The sequence below is a fragment of the Cuculus canorus genome, chromosome 23 (assembly GCF_017976375.1).
Source record: "Cuculus canorus isolate bCucCan1 chromosome 23, bCucCan1.pri, whole genome shotgun sequence".
Classification (NCBI taxonomy): Eukaryota; Metazoa; Chordata; class Aves; order Cuculiformes; family Cuculidae; genus Cuculus; species Cuculus canorus.
Window position 1 is genome coordinate 7842340 of NC_071423.1, and position 17847 is coordinate 7860186.

Consider the following 17847-nt stretch of genomic DNA (forward strand, 5'->3'; position numbering starts at 1 on the left):
AATCTGTGGCAGTTTGGAAGGTAATGACCCACAGGAAACGTGGACAGATCCTACCTCTGCAAAAACCTGCTGTAACAATACATACTGTGGGTAGGCAGACTTGCCAAGCTGCAGTCGTGCCATTTGGACTACACTCATAATACTCTTGCTATTTAAGAGAACCATATACTGGTTTGGGTTGGAAGGGACCTCAAAGCCCATCTGCTTCCAATCCCTGCCATGGGCAGGGACACTTCCCACTGGATCCGGTTGCTCAAACCCCATCCAACCCGGCCTTGAACCCCTCCAGGGATGGTGCAGCCACCACTGCTCTGGGCAACCTGGGCCAGGGCCTCCCCACCCTCACAGCAAGATATTTCTTCCTAAGATCTCATCTCAATCTCTCCTCTTTCAGCTTAAAATCATTGCCCCTCCTCCTATCATTGCACTCCCTGATAAAGAGCCTCTCCCCATTTTTTTCTAATGGTATTGTTTTCCCCTTAAATGACACTTAGAACATCCATCAGGGTAAACAGCTCGGTAGCAAAGTGTCTGTCCCATCTGTGGACCTCCGAATGGCACTGAATGCTGAAGTAAAGAAAAGCTTTCCGTGTTCATTTGGCCTATCTCTGGTTACACGATAAGAAATGAAGTTGACACAGCAATATAAACATTATTACTGACAACATTAAGATAGACAGTGGGTGTGGGTCAGGCCACAGTATCCAGGGGATACTCTATAATGGTAGCTGTCATATTTATCTCTGGCTTCTTCAGAGCCAGTCTTAGTAGCTGGAGGCAGAGCACACAAAAGGACTATTCAGTGTGATGCACAATCTGGAATAAAACAGATGCATTGTGGAAGTTTGCAAACTCCCCAGCACAGAAGGTTGGCAGATCTCCGCTCCATAACTAGAGCCCATCTTCTTGGCAGCATCAGGAGCCCTCCCGCAGCCTTGGTGCCATCGCACTGCTCATGCTTTTAGACGAAGGACAGTCTGGAGGACAAAGCACTTAGCTTGGCAATTAGCAGGGATGCAGAAGTAAACCAAGGCTCAGAGGCCACTCGGGCTTTTAAACACTTCTACCAATTTTGGCTGGTAAAGTCAGGTTTCTTTTGTTTTTTTCTCTGTTCTGGCAAATTACTGAGCAAAATGGGGAAAGAACATTGCAGCTGACTTGCTGGTAGTTTTATTCTAGGTGAAAAACAAGAGGTCAAGGAGCAAAGAATATATATAAAGGTCAGATTTCAGAGGCTGCAGCATAGCATGAAGCAATTTCGACCGTCTAAAGCATACAGCAAACCGGGTATAAGACCAAGAACTGACTTGAACAAGGTCTGTTTTCTATCTGGAAAAGCATAAGGGAAGATTCAAATGCTTAAATTAGAAAAAAAAAAATATCCCGGTTTGAAATGCATTTCATACCCACGTTAAGACCAATCCAAAATGCTTTTGTTCATAGCTGGTATTTCAGGAATGAGTACAACCAAAGGCACCTGGTCTGGTTTTACAGACTGAAACGCTTTTGGAAAGGAATCAGATGTGATTTGGACAAAACCAATGGAGGGCCAGACACAGAGGCTGCCCTGGGAGAGTATACCAGCTGTCTGCTCAGTCTCAAACCTCTAATCGTATTCTTGGAGAGGAAGCAAGGGGACCTGTTAGGGGTTGCCGAGCTCTGTGCTCGGGGCCAGGTCCAGACGGTGGAGCCAGCGAGCATGAGTCCTCCCCATGCAGAGGCTGCTCCATTGCCTCAGACTGAAAATTCTGGCACCAGGACAACAGCAAATGAGGCCGAGTCTCTGAACAGACACCAAGGGCTGGGAAGGAGGCAGAGGGAATAAAAACAGCAGCACGAGCAAAGATGAAATACTGCAACTCGCGAGAACAGCAGGAGGAAGCTTGGCAGTGCCCAGATAGGCAAAGCACCTGCTGGCATCGAACAGAGAGGACTGCTTTTAATAGGCAATAGGGCCCCCAGTCAGCCAGCATAAATCAGCCCTGCTTCTTGCTGGCAGCCTGGCTGCGCTCAGGCACAACAGTTTTATGGCCCCGCTCCAGCCCTGATGGCTTGATCCCACAAACAGAGGCAGTGTGCTGCCTGTATTAATGTGATGTGCAGGATGGGTAGCAGAGGAATCCAGGCTAGTGGTAAGGAGAGCACTGCCTCAAAGCAAAACAAACCCTTGGAAAGAAATGTATAAAACTACTACTGTGTCCTCTTTCAACTCTTTAGATCTTCACTCCTGCTTGCAAACTACACAGACTGCAATGCTTCTTCTCTACAAATCATTTCATGACAACCTAGTGTTCTCCTGTTCAGTTTATTTTGGCCACGTGTTGTCTCACTGCGATGAGCGGACACCACATCTTGGCTTGCATTCATTCCAATAAGGTGCAGGCAATTGAGACCCCTCGTTAAGAGCGCAGTTCTCTTGGGCTCCACAGCAGAGCAGCAGCGTCTCCAAAGCTGATTCAGCCCATCCCATCAATTCCAAGAGCTTTGTGCCACTAACTTAGGTCCTGGTGTTAAGCACCAAAAAGTAGGTGAAGTTAATTAATTCAAGCTTGTGCATGTGTGGTTCTGATCTGTCTTTTGGGCCTCTTGTCGCTGCCACTAAGCTGTAAAATGCCAAACATGGCTCATATCAATTCCACCTCTCTCCAATACGTTTTGTCAGCTCATCATAACCTTAAAAGAAACCTTTAAGTACAGGGAGGCATCCTGGTTTCTAATTAGGCTCAGTCAGATTTTGTGGCCTCATACGCCTATTTAGCCAAGTTAATCTGGCTCACGCTGTTGCCAGCTTCAAACTTACGTACTTGAGATCAGTTTTTCCACTCAGAAGAAGATAAAGCCTACAGTTTCCTCCTCTCACATAAGTTTAAGGAAAAAAAAATGAAATAATGTCCCTGTCATCCAATATCCATGTGGTTCTGTATCCCATCTCCATAACAGCTCCCAAACCAGGACCATTTCCCCTTCACCCTGCCCCGAGATATGTCATCTTTCTCTACAGCACAGTGAAGATTGCATAGTAGTGCCCCAAATCCATCCCCTTTCTGCTGTGCCCTCGGCTCTCCCTCTGGTCAGCAGGAGAGATGGACACTTTCAGAGGAATATGCCACCTGTCTGAAGTCCGAGTCACTTTTTGCACCCATTTCTTTCTCTCTGCTTACCCAAAGCTCTGCTGAGAAGCACAGGACTGCGACCTAAGCACCCAACCACAACTGAGTTTTGATTATGGGAACTGCCAGGTTTGAGAATAACTTCCAAAGCCTTCCAAACTACAGGTCTGCACCAGTTGCAGATCTGGCTCTATCTGAAACTCTTTCAAAGAAAGAAAATTGTATTCAATTTCTTCAGACTGCCCCAGACCATAGCTGCTCATTACCGGCATCCAAACTCAGAAATCAAAGTACAGGATACTTCAAGGGATGAATCATTGAGCAAAAGAATTCTTGGATTTCTAAGCCATCACAAAAGATTTTGCTAAGCTGCTGTTCACTAGCACTATTATTACTATTCGTGTTTTCAGAGGTGTCAGTGTCCTCAGCACTTTGCAAACAATAGGTCAGAATTCACATAATTTTCCAAACAAATCACCTTGTCAGGTTAATGCAAAAACTCAAAGGCCATCCAAAAAAAAGCAGAGAATTCAAAGATGACTCAATCAGCTTCACTACAAAGCATTATCTGCAATTTCTTTTCATCAACTGCATGCTTACTATAAAACACCTGATGTAATACCATTTTTAAAATCATTTAAGCCTTACAACCATTTAATTCCTTTCTGATACAAATGAATTTCAGTTGTGGCATTTTTATCACCTTTAAAACCATATGCAGGGTCTGACTGAGTGATCACAGATGCTGCTAACAGAACGCTGACAGTGACTCCAGGGAAAAGGCACTGACCTGTCGAGGTGGTGGTATATGTATTGCACAGCACTTTTGTCCTTTTCGAATCCAACTTGAATCTCGCCTCAGTAATCCTTCCTTTGCGGTGGCATTCCCTTCTCACACAGCTGCCAAAAGGAGATCTGAAATGACCATAATTAACATTCATCAGCAATAGGCGTTTTTTTTCCTGCTAAGCATCCAAAAAACATCTTAGATAAACAAACAAATCAAAACACTTGGCTTAAACCAAGTCCTGGCTCCAGCCAAATCTGGATAAGAAATTTGTGTCTGGATCTATCATATTAAATCCAGTGAAGTAAATTTACCTCAGATGTGTCCATTACTGTGATATCTGGACCCCAAACCTTTTGGTGGGTTGAGTAACATCTTTTAGCATCTTTCAGGATGTGCCCTGGGGTACATCTACACTCCGGGGTCAGGGATGCTCAAGCTGTGTCCGAGAGCCCTAATCCAGACCCAGAAACACTGAGCAGTAGCAGAGGAAGGTGCACTCTGGTTGGACTACATGGGCACTCTAGCTGTTGGGATCAAGCATAGCTGTGACTCTGTGTGTCTAACTGAAGTCAGGAGTACCTTTGGGATCTCTCTCTCCCCATGGATATACCCTGAGGCCAGGACACGTCTCACTTACCTTAAGGGACCTGCCTGAGGTAGCTCAGGTGAGGGACACCCCCAAGGCACTCATGCAATTGAGAGAGGTACCTTTGGAGACTTTGATCTCTCTTGCCATTAGCTACAATGCCTTAGGGCAATTAATGCCAAAAGGGCTAAGCCAGCCAGTGCCTCAGATCCATCTCTTCCTTTGTGCTCTGTTATCCTGGCTGTTGTTTGGCTTGCACCCAAAAATGCAGCACCTTGGGAAGCCTGCATGACAAGTCAGGCTTTCCAAAGAGCATTATTTGCAAAGCTGGAAGGACGCATGCAGATCTTCATTTCTCAGACAGCACATCTTTCCTTCTCACTGACTTTTCCATCCCCGCTCAAACTTCCAGGAAACACAAGGGATTTGCTGAGATATGCGGGACTCAAGGGCAAGACATCTTGCTAAAATCGAGGCGGGTGAGATGCTGCAGAGCTCTGAATGGGCTGCCTTGTCTTTAAGGTTTCCACTGAGATCAAATTTTGCCTAAAAGGGATTAATTAACATTGGACAACCCCACAGCAATTCCTCATCGGCTCTGGAACAGAGGACCCATCACTATGGTGACACAACATTAAAGGGCTGGGTCCAAAATGCTATTCTGGCAGGAAGATGCAAGCACCAGGCCAGAATCCGAGATGCTGGGTGAGCTTGTTGTAACTCTGGTGGAGATGCTCCTGGCTTACTCTGGTGCCACCGAGACCAGCCCTGGACTGCAGCCTTTGGGGAGAGCTCCATCCTATCGTGCAGATGGTTGGCCTTCTAATTTGGAGGGGCTGAATGACTTTTCAAATCTTTGATTCCCGACTGATGTATTCACTTTAGGAGACACAAAAGTACAAAATCTCAGCATGGAGTGACTCCCATGCTTTCTTTTCCTTTCCTTCCCACCACCCCTCCCCACCAGCCCCCACCCCTGGTCTTTTCTTCTCTCCCTGGATAGTTTTATAATTTTGGCTTGCGACCAGCATGTCTGTCCTTATTAGCTTGGGCTGGCTGTGAAACACCTGCAGCCCATTATAGCAGGAGGAGGAAAATAATCGGTTGTCATAGGTGAAGTAATGACCACTTATTTCTTTGTTTTATCACACTAAAAGGACAGTTGAGAGGGGAAGCAAAAAAAATGACACTGCTTTACTATCACACCTGCCATTGACTGGACTCAGCTGTAGATGCTGGGTCATATTTTTATCTGATAAGTGATGCCAATAAGTTGTTGTCACTTCACACCAGTGAGGGTGACAGTTTATTCAATATGACATACACTTGCTACATTTGAATACTGTCTTGTGCACCTTTTCTCTTAATTTATGTCTTTATTATGAACTTGATAAGCACCAGGAAGAAACTTCCCTCTGGGCAGGTTATAACTAGAGTGCCTACTGGCATATCCCTCCAATATCCCAGTTGGTACTGGCTGTAAACACTGCCAGATCAAGCCAGGGCTGTGTGATGGCAAGGCAGAAGAGCTATGGGGTGGGACAGACACTGTCCAAGTTCTATGGGCCACTGCCTCAACCTGAATGGCTGCACATCCAAAATATCTTCATATCCACTTAGGTTGGATATCAGAAAAAGGTTCTTAGGCTGGATATCAGGAAAACGATCTTCCCCCAGAAGTGGAACAGCTCCCAGGGAAGCAGTCACGGCACCAAGCCTGACAATATTCCAGAATCATTTGGCTGACGTCCTCAGCCCCACGGTGTGAATGTTGGGGTTGTCCTGTGCAGGGACAGGAGTTGGATTCAATGATCCTTGTGGGTCCCTTCCAACTCGGCACATTCTATGATTCTATGAACAGACTGACCAGGGTATAAACACAGAAATCTCCATGATTGAGGTACGTGGTGACATATGGCAATACTTGCCCTCCACACTCCCAGCCCACAGAACTCCATCTTACTTCAAAGACCAGCTCATTGTACTTCTGCAAGACCATCCATATGGAGATGAGCCCTACTCATGATCACAAAATCCTACTTCAAAAGATGTGTTTGTACACAAGCATGGCTGTTACTCAGAAGGTGCTTGGTGCCCACTAAGATGTTGATGATAAAGAGATCAAACCAACCTTTACATCCCCTACTGTTTAGCAGCACAACAACCGAAATACTCCTGGACTGAAGGAAAGGCCACAACTAGACCTCCTGTATATCTATCTCACTGAAGGTGCATGTATCATCGTTGGGGATGCTAGAGAGAGAGGATCTGGGAGGACAGCTAGAGGTCTAAATAATTTATCATGCTCTCGAACTACGATAACAAAGTAGGTAGCTGCAATGCAGCTCCAAGAGTTTTGCTACTGAAAACAGACTCGGTCTCTAAGGACTTGCTGGTATTTCAATCCCAACAGCCCATTCAGGGAAAATGCCACAGTCGGGATGTCAAGAGACCCAGAGTTCCTTCTAAAACTTTGCTGGTTTAATCAAACTTACTTGTCTAGCTGCAAGGCAGTTGAGACATTTACCCCAGCAGCTGGCAGTTTCAGTTCTGCATCAAGGGGAGTGCAGTCATTTTGTAATAAAAAAAAAAGGAAAAGAAAAACTTTTCACCACAAGGGACTCAGCCAAATATTCCCACTGCTGTCCTGGAGCATGAAAACACAAGTCTACTGTTGCACACGGGTCTGACTATTTGCATTTTTAATAATTCAAGAGTTTAATTAGTATCATGGCCTTAATCAGGGGCTGAATATATAGCTGAAGTCATCAGAGCTTAATTAGTTTCAGAAAAAAAAAAAAAAAAAAGATATCTTCAGTCTGAAACTGCCTCTAGTAACATGAAGGTTTGTCCTTAGCTTGATGTTTTGGGGTTCAGCTGAGCCTTTACCTGTTGCTTCAGGCTGGGTTTACATGAGCACTCTAGCTGTTGGGATCAAGCATCTCTGTGACTCTGTGTGTGTCTAACTGAAGTCAGAACTAGCTTTGGGATTTCCTTCTCCCCATGGACATGCCCTGAGGCCAGGACACATCTCACCCACCTTTAGCGACCTGCCTGAGGTAGACTTCCTGTACCTCACAGTAACTCAAAATCCCCAAACAATACTGAGTCAAACTAGTGGGATTTCTTCTTTATTTCTATAAACAGCTTTCTTGAACTGGACTCAGAAAAACCGACCCGATCGAAGACAGCATCTTAAATTAATACAGGTATATCCCACATGCTCCATGTGAATTTTCCCTCTACGGGAAATGGAACCTTTTTACAACACCAAGAACTATCACTGGATCTTCAGCCAAGCCAGCAGGAACACGGGGAATATGAAGGAAATAACTGTTTGGCTAGAAAAGTCACCATTCCGTAGTGGAAATGCAGAAGATGCCCTGTGTGGCAGGTCGCCTCGGTCCCTCATAGCCCAAGTTGGGCAGTGAAGCGCAGGAGGTCCAGTGCTGATTCACTTCCCAAGTGCAAGGGATGGATGAGGTCTCAAAGAGAATTATCACCAATTTGGAACCTGAAGCCCTGGCAAGGGCCATCCATTTACTCACTGGACTGATCGATAGCATTGTACAGGACATCCTGGACGAACTTTTTCAAACAATATGGGATTTAACAGTGGGACTCATCGCTACCCGGTGCAGTGGAGGCCAAATATATAAACAGGTTCAAAAATGGATTTGCAAAATTCATGGAAGATAGGTCAATCACAGACAATTAAATATGGTAATCCGGATGCAACTTCCAGTTCAGGAAGTTAGTTGGTTTAATGCCCTTCCACTTCTGATTTACTTGTAAAAAGGAAGCTAGAAAAATTCTCCCCGTGCCAAAATTGTCCCTTGGCTCCAAGCATTAGCTAGAATCACAATAAATTCTTTTTTTTCTTTTGGCAAGGGAAGGGGGATACATTTTCTTTCAGTAATGATATTACAACATGGTATTTATTTCCCTCTGAAGCTCCTGAACCTCTGTGTAACCTCCCATCTCTCTATCCCCTTAGGAATTTGGCAAATAAATTAGTGAGACCTACTGGAAGGTGATGGCAATCACAGATAGCACTAAATCCCATTTAGCAAGGAATTAGGAAACCAATCACTTATGTACATAGGAAAAGTCTGACTGGATCACACTGAAAAAACAGTCTGTCTTTGTGAGACCTGGACCAGAGGAACATGCTGGAAACTCAAAATGGAGAAATATAAGTTGGTTTGTCCACAAGGGAAGCTTTTTGTAACCCCAGGACAGCTGCTGTTTGATTTATTCCCTGACACATGCCTGTGCAGAAGCTACTTTTATATATAAATACAAAATACCTACACACAGTGCATTTCATAGAACCATAGAGTGGGCTGGGTCAGAAGGAACCTTAAAGATCATCCATTTCCAACTCCCCTGCCATGGGCTGGATGAAGCTGCTCAAAGCCCCATCCAACCTGGCCTTGAACGCCTCCAGGGATGAGGCAGACACAATTTGCCGGGGCAGCATTTCATACTGCAATGCTCTGTATCCTCAACCCCTTCGAATCCTGCTAAACTCTTGCAGACCCATGACCCACTGAGCAGTTTATGACACAGGTTATCCGCTCGCTGCTCCCTTGTTGTCTTACCTGCTGCAAGCTTTTCTATCCATTGTCTGGTTTTGAAGGCATTTAGGGGGTTTGGTGGAGAGCGAAGGACAAGATGACAAATGAGCTAACACATAGCGATGGAATGTAAGTGAGTCTCAGCTATTTTTAATTAAGAAGCGATGACAGCTGACTAAATTCCCTGACACTGCAGTTAAAGGCTCCCTGACCCAGACATTATTGGACACGCTCCTAAGACCAATACATATTGGTCCCAATGGTACTTCTATTATTGTCCCCACCATCTCGACAGATGCAGGACTAACAAAATCTATGCCTATTATCAGCATGCAAATAGAGAGATAAACATGTGAATGCTTATGAGCAGGACAAGGCAGCAGGTGAGAGGAGGACAACGAAGGTAATTTTCAAGGGAGCGCTGAAGTGCCGATGTTTCGTTCCAGTAAATGTTCAAAAGGTTTGGACAAATTTAACTGCCATTTTCATTTTTGGTTGGTTAAACCAATGACAGATTGACCATGAGAAAGGCAGAGAGACAGAAAGAACATTTCCTGCTGAAAGGCAGATAAAAGATAAGAGGTAAAGCCTTGGACTGGCTTTTCTCAGCCCACAGATCACAAGGAGGGCTCAAATGAACGAGAAAGTTTTTCTAATTCCCAGAACAGGGAGCCCAGGAATCTGATTAAATGATCTGGATTATGAAGGACAGGAATTCATCTGGCTTTGTATAAGGACTCTTTATATTAGAATAGAGCCAAGGTGTCCAGCTCCTACAGTCACAACAGACTGGCAAGGAACCGACTGTTTGAACAACAGACTGTCTCGGAAAGATGTCAAGAGGAAGATACCAACTGCAAAAAGAGAATACAAACCCCACTTTTGTTCTCAGGGCTCACACAGCAATGAATCCAGCAGCAGATCCCTTTATCTTGAGCTCACTGTTTGGTTTTAATAGCAAAGGCAAAGGGAAGATTCCCTCCTACCCTTTCCAAAGGACCACGGAGAAAAGGGGTAAAGCAGCACATGCAGCAAAGTCACACTGATCACGTACAAACTTGGCATGAGCGAGACAAATACATTAAGGGACATCATCAGGAACTTTCCAGCATGGTTGCACAGTAGAAGGGGGAAAGTTGCTTTCTGCTGTTGCTAAGACAGTTCCCCCACCCTTGCACTCCTCCAGCCCAATCCATGGGCTTTCTCCTCTCATTGGTTCACCAGCTGCATCGAATGATCATGACAAGTTTCCCTCCTCCTCCCTCTATTGGCTTCTGCCTATGGCCTATTATCAGGGGAGAGCAAATCAGACGCATAATCAATAGTTTGCGAGAAGGAACAGGGCTGCATGATGCTATATTTGCATTAAATCTCTCACTGCCTATGTCTCTGTGTTCAGATAAGCACGGATCAGCCGTATTGGCCACACTTGCAGAGGTGAGCGGAGATGGCAGACTGATAGCAAAGCAACACTGCAGTGAGGGAAAGGCAGCCACTACACGTTCCAGTCCTGAACTTCAGGCCAGGCTCTACCTGATGGGAAGGTCAGACCCTGACCTTGCAGGCAAACCAGCATGATTCAAGGACCATCATCATCCTGCGTAAGCACTGATGTAGATGCAGACTTCCTTCCTGGTATCCTGTCTGAGTGGTGTCCCCACTTGGGGTACTCATTAGTGCAGCTGGCTCTGAAAATACAGAAAAGGGGTGTAGCCGGGGAGAAGTCTATCATGCAGTACCATAAGTGATGGCCTCTTCAGCAAGTTTTTAGAAGTTGATTGGTCTGAAGGCATCTGGAGGCAGGCAGAGAGCATAGAAACACTCCACAAGGCCAGATAGGGTTTCCCTGGCTTGAGGCAGGACAGTTGATGACCGCCTTCAGAAATTCAGGAACAGCAGTTCCTTCATGTTGCAGCGTCTCTGTCAGCTTGGCTCTCCCTACCCCACCAAAACCCTATTACTGGGCAGCAAAACACAGCAGCAGTGGGACAGATGGATCCTACCAAAGACCAGGTCAAGGCCTGGAGCAAGAAGCAGAGAAGAGGCAGATGAATTGGAACAAGTTTCCACCTACAGCCAAAATGGGCTTGAATTGACACCACGCATCAATGAAATACCAATGCCAAACAACTAGATGTTGCCAATGGCTTTAAAACCAGCTGCTAAATAAAACTTATTTACCAGTGATGGTTACATCAGAAACTAGGACATCAAGAGCATGGCCAAGTTAAGTGTCCATAACTACTGAACTGGCCTCAGGCCTTAAAGCTCTGCAGTTTAATTTATCCAAGTAGGGCAGCTAATGAAATATCATAGAATCACAGAATGGTTTGGGTTGGAAGGGATCTCAAAGCCTATTGAGTTCCAACCCCCCTGCCATGGGCAGGGACGGCTCCCACTGGATCAGGGGCTCCAAGCCCCATCCGACCTGGCCTTGAACCCCTGCAGGGATGGGACAGCCACCACTGCTCTGGGCAACCTGGGCCAGGGCCTCCCCACCCTCACAGGAAAAAACATCCCCAGGCACACTGGGCACTAGTGAAATAGCAGCCCTTTGGCTATTTTCTTTCACCACACAGGTGAGTCAGCATCCGGACTATGGAAGAAAAACTGGTGTTTCCTTTTCTGTTCAGGACTGCAAGTGCCTCATGGCAGAAGGAGCTCAATCCGGTCTCTGTTCCTAGCAGACATGTACGTAGACTACAAGAGGTCAATGAACCCAGCAAAGCCATCCGCTGTGGTTGGATGCACATACATTAGACGTATGCTGTCCCCTAAATACTAGATCTTCCCGGCCTGGACAGTCCACTTGCTCTCTGTCCTTTCCAGGCTGATGAGGTTCAGTCACAAGTGTTATAACCTAAGCTGTTGCAAAATAATACCACTGAGGGCAAGACACAGGGCAATTTTCTACGGAAACTTCCGCAGCAAATCTATTTTTCTCTGGGGTGGAGGTGTTTGAACACAAACCACTGGGTCAGTTAAAAATTCCCAAGTGTCTGACCTGAATACATCCATTTTTATGGAATCCAGGGGGATGGTTTCTTCAATATAAGATGGAACGTCAAGTTAAAAGGAGAAAAGAGTGTGCATAAAAATTGGATTCAAATCCCAGCTTGGCCTCACTCAGTGAGGACTCTGAATTAGGTCTACAGTTACTTAAATGGCTTCAAGTATTCTGGGATCTCTCTCCAGTTCATATGATCTAAGTTTCATCCTGAGGCAGAACAGGAAGAATGTTCTGAGCTCTCAAAAATGTTCATGACTTAGGATAAATATATTATATGCAGCTTCAAAACAAATATATTCTCTTTTTAAACTTACGTAATAGGCTAGATGCCTGTGTTTTGATTCCTCCCAACTGTGCACTCAAACTAGTACAGAGCTCCGTGAAAGAAAATTAATGGACTGGAAGGAAAGCTACACTTATTTTTTGTGTATCTCTAAACTGTGGGCCTCTTTTCCAGATACCTTCACAGAGAAGCATGAAATTTAGCAACAACAAAAATGATAAAATGAACTCAAAAAAGAACTCCTATCATAAGTCAATCCTGCTTCAGCCACTCAAGAAGACAGAGCCTATGAATGAAGCATTTTGATCAATAAAAGCCTTTTAAATAAAGTAAGATAAGAGGTCTTTACGACTAATTCAAGAAGCAACACACAATGGAAAAGATTTGGCCCCTGACTGCCTGGGATCAAACTTATTCTTGCCTTACTGCGAGTGCCTACACAACAACATTAACCTGGACTATTAGATTTGCTGTAGATGAAAAAATAATTTGATTCTTACGATGAGGAAATATCAGAGCTGGTATGTTATAACAGATGCTATGACCACCACCGTGGTCAGTTCACTTGCGACTGCTCACCCCGCCACCCAGGGGGAAGGTGGGCTCCCTTACCTGGCAACATGTTCAGTGCTCAGCGACTGTGTTGTGCCCGTCCTCTGTGAGAAAGGCAAGGAGGATGGGCACGCGCTTCCTCCCCTCCAACACTTCGCAGGCACAACCTGGGGAAACAGGAATAATACATCAAGATATGGAATAAAATGATGGATAACCTGACAGGAAACCCCCAGTGGTGGAAAAACTGTGTCCACAGCTCTATCTCCCCACTCCATTTCTGCTTATCAGGCTCTATCTGAACCTAGTCCCAGGCTCAGACTTCAGGGCTTCCAGGCTGCTGGTCACCACCTGCCTGGCATGGCTGATGGAGAACAAGGATCCAAGAAACCTGAGAGCTATTTCTGAGCCAACAGCATTTGTTCCCAGGATTAACTCTGTTTTCAGGCTTCCAGTTTGAAAGATAACTCCCAATGGATTTCTTTTCAGATTTCTCTTACACTAAAAGTTACTGAATAACTTCTTGGTTTTGTTATAGACAGGAAACTATTTTCCATATGCATTTCAGAATTTATCACAAGAAAAAAATCAAGGATACAGCCACCCTTACTTAGCACATTGTACAGCTGTCCATAAAGGAATTTGATTTCTGTTTATCTGCTTCTGGTTTTTCCCAGCTCCATTTCATTAATAAAATTTCTCAAAAAGTTTGTATCTTTAATAAAACCAAACCACAGGAATACTTCTCAAAACTGCTCTATTTCTCCAACGCCAGAAGCTAGTTAAAGGTCTCCAAACTTCAATTTTGCCTTTAAATAGTTGTACGTAAGGTAACTCAGTGTTATTAGTCCCCTTTTGCTATTAAACAGAGGCGCAGAAGAGTGCTAAGAATTGTCACAAGCCATAAAATAAGTAGAAAAAGACAACCAAACCCCGAGCGTTGATCCACAGCCTCTTGCTCTATCCCAGCAGAAAATATTCTTTCCTATAACTACTAAAAATATTGGAGTCTCCTCTGAAACAGAGTGGGATGCTAATTTTTGAGGTGAAATCACCAACCCAGCACGGGACATCGTATAAGTGAATATAAAACTCTCAACTTCCCGAACTCTTGTACAACAAACAGCTTAACAATTTGTTTCCCACAGAGGCACCTGTGTTTTAGTAGCAGATAAGAAATGACACACACGGATACAGAGCCCTATTTTCTTCTAGCTCTACACACACATGTATCTCCCCATATGCACCAGTATTAAATACAGGTTTATATATACATGTCTATATCAAAGTTATTAAAATTAGAAGGAACTTTGATGTTGGACTCAGCGTGGTCTGCAGAAATGCTAATTCCACCAGAGCACAGCTGTGGGAAGGAGACACCGGCTCTGTGCACAGCACTCCAGGCACAGAAAATGCAAAGACTTACTTGGCTGAGAGCACAGAGCCAAGACGCTTCCCTCAAGCTGCTTCTTCCGATCCATCATCACACCTATCACCTGCCCACGGAAATGAACTGCCCACAGGAGTCTCCACACTCTCTGGTGAGACCTTGACCTCTGTGCCATCCCACAATACTCGCTGAGTATCACCACAAAACCTAGCTACCTAACAATTACAGGTTTTTAATTGAAGCACAGACATCTCTCAATAAGCCAGGATGGGATGGCTGGATGCCTCCAGTGCTAATGGCAGTGCTCTCATGAATGCTTCCAACTCAAACCATCCTATTGATTCTATGACTCTTAAAGCTAAACAACTGAAAAAAAAAATAAGTAAACTAACAAGTTTCTATACTAATTTGTTTAGGATGACAGATGGACAAACACAGTAATTTTTTAATGTATTTTTTTAAAACAAACAGCTTTTTATAATTCATAACCCAAAATAAGCCCTGACCCATGCGGTGCCATGTTAAACAGTAATTACTCTATATAAGGCTGACCAAAAGGGAATATTTGTGGGCCAGTGGAATGAAATTATTTTCAGACTTACACAGACTGTCTCGGGGAGCGATGAGACAAACTGAGGGCAATGTGGTGCACCTAAGCAACAAGCGGACACAGTGGGGATTTTTTCTCCTTCTTTCAAGCCTCCATTAAAACTCACTAGGTGACATGAAATGACTTTCCCAAATTCCTGTTCAACAGAAAAGGAAAAAAATAAAAGAAGTAGAAGTGAGATTTGGTGACCTCCATATGCATTTTGAGATTCTCCCTCAACCTTGCTACCTGTCATGCCTGCTAAGCCACACCCAAACATATCACAGAGCATAAGTAAGCAAAGCTGCAAAGCAAAACTCTTGTAAAATTTCATTATATTTGAGGAGGATGGGGGAATCAAAACTCATCTCCAGCTCTTAGCTACCATTCAGGTTGCTTCACCGTGAGCTATCATACATGGATGCAGGACATCTGCCTCAGAGGAGAGCAAGCTGAAGGAGGGATTCCTTTGAATAAGGCAGGACCTTCTGGAGAAACCTTATAGCAGCCTTCCAGTACTGAAAAGGGCTCCAGAAAAGCTGGGGAGGAGCTCTTGATCAGGGAGGGCAGGGGTAAGACGAGGGGGAATGGTTTTCAGCTGAGAGAGGGGAAATTGAGACGACATCTTAGGAAGAAATGTTTTCCTGTGAGGGTGGGGAAGCACTGGCAGAAGACAATTTCTTGCCCAGAGAAGTTGTGGCTGCCCCATCTCTGGAGGTAGATGGGCCTTAAGGTCCCTCCCAACCCAAACCACTCAGTTCATCATTTCAAAGTGCCTCGTTTTGAAGCAAGTGAGGCAGCACAGCCTGTAGAGAAAGGAACAGAAGTCCCATAACCTGGAGCACATCCTGCCTTGCAGGAGGGTGGGGAATCCTAGAAGAGACTGACAGAGCTTTCAGAGGGGTAATGCTCAGTTAAAAAAACATGCAAAAATTAGTGGCGTGCCATTTGGGTGCAAGTGGCAGTTTTCCAGTTTCCAAAATATCCCTCCTCTTATGTCACGGTAAAATGGAGCAAAAATGGAAAGTGGTTTAGCAAGTAGGAACATTGCAATTCAAAATAGAACCAGAGAGGATTAAAGCAAATAGCCAGACTGTTCTAACCTGTGTTTACAGCCCAAATACTGTACCAATTCCTGTTATTTTCAGGGGTTTCTTCCTGTGTTGTAACATTCTCTCTGGGATTAAACTTGGCCCATGCAACACATGACTCATCTGACAAAAGTCCCTGGGCATATGCTGCAGGTTTTGCAGGTGCTTATCACTGACAACCCATCCTGCAGCCTCGGAGCCCAACGCAGCACATTACACGGTGTGGGGGGGGGATTGCTGGAAGGGTAAGAAGAAAATGATAGTATCAGCCTAACACTAGATTTTCATCCTTAATTAAGGTTTTAAAAAATAAGTCCATCTTCCGAGGAGGATGGTGAGTAGGAAATAAAATAGAGCTAGTTTTTAAAGACCTCCAGTCCATTTGCTAGTTATTATGCACCCTTGCACCCAGGGATTTCAAGTTAAAAATTCATTGCTATGGAACTCGTGTTATCTACAGCACCAAGTGCTGACAACAGCCAAACTAATCCCAGGTAGGATCCTCTGCCTCACCGATATAAAACAGATTCACTGTTTTCAGGTTTGATTTTCATTCTACCTGACTTTCTGCATTCCAGAAGATAACTTCTCTCTGTGTCTGTTTCTCATTAGTTCTTTGAATTACCTCCACACAGGTGATTATTCAGCACTGAGTCCACCCTGCCATTCTTCATTCTCTTCCCCGACCCAGACAAGTGCCAGTACCATATCGATACTCACTTAAGAGACACTGTAATGCATTTAGCATTACAGTGTTAAATTCACAGGTGAGATCAATTTTAGCTGCAACAAATCACAAGATGTAGCAGGATGCAATTCAAAGGATAAAAATTCACAGAATACATAGAGAGGAAGAGAGAGAAAAAAAAAGATAAACACGCAGAATCCCAGGGACTTGTGTAATAGACTGCAGCCTTACAGTACGTTTGTAAAGTTTAGCAAGTTATAGAGCTTCTTAGCTTTTAATTATTCGTTCAGTTCACAATTGGTAAGGCTCGTCTGAAAGAAAGGAGCAAAAAGGTAAGCATTTCATAGAATCACAGAGTAGTTTGGGTTGGAAGGGACCTTAAAGCCCATCCAGTTCCAACCTCCTGCCATGGGCAGAGGCACCTCTCGCTGGATCAGGCTGCCCAAGGCCCATCCAACCTGGCCTTGAACACCTCCAGGGATGGGGCAGCCACCACTGCTCTGGAGAACCTGTTCCTGTTCCTCACCACTCTCATCATGAAGAATTTCCTCCTTATGTCTAGCCTAAATCTGCCCCTCTCCAGTTTATACCCACTGCCTCTAGTCCTATCAGTACAAGCCTTAGTAAACAGCCCTTCCCCAACTTTCTCGTAGGCCCTCTTCAACCTTCAGTTGACAAGATGCTGAACATCTCACCTATAACAGCTCCTCCTTAGGCTCTTTGCCAGTGGGAAGGAGCAACTGTGAATTGGGGCAGCAGCTTCTGTTGTGTGGTTTGCAGAAGAGACTTCACCACCATTGGTAGCTCCTGAAAGACAAGGAAATTCACAGTCAAAATTGGAATGAGATGTGATCTTTACATTTTACTGAGTCACTGATTGCTGAAGAGCCCAGCTCTGTTCACATGCCGCAAGTCTGAAACAGAGTGAGTCCAGGCCTGGAGAATTCAGGTATTTCAGTACATTTTTAAGTGCACGAGACCCAGCTGACCACAGTGGACATGCCTGTCAGTACAAGTTAATCAAGAGCCAGAGCCTCTTGCCGAAACGATGCCCGAGGTCAGAGCAGGCTGTGCTGCCTTCTCCAGTGTTTGTCTACTGAAATCAGCAGAGTTACATCGGCAGAAGGTAGGTAGCTCAAGGTACTTGCTGACCTTTAGGCATATATCTTAGCTGTAGA

At 44.8% G+C, this 17847-nt stretch overlaps 1 long non-coding RNA gene across 1 annotated transcript in view; it reads right to left on the minus strand.

The window, feature by feature from the left end:
- LOC128854356 (uncharacterized) overlaps positions 1-17847 on the minus strand; it is a 155622-nt gene that overhangs the window by 67749 nt on the left and 70026 nt on the right. The window contains exons 5-8 of the long non-coding RNA XR_008453397.1: positions 17365-17476; positions 14904-15047; positions 12972-13078; positions 3901-4025 (exon numbers count right to left, since the gene is read on the minus strand). This is a non-coding gene — a long non-coding RNA (uncharacterized LOC128854356). The remainder of the gene's footprint in view (positions 1-3900; positions 4026-12971; positions 13079-14903; positions 15048-17364; positions 17477-17847) is intronic.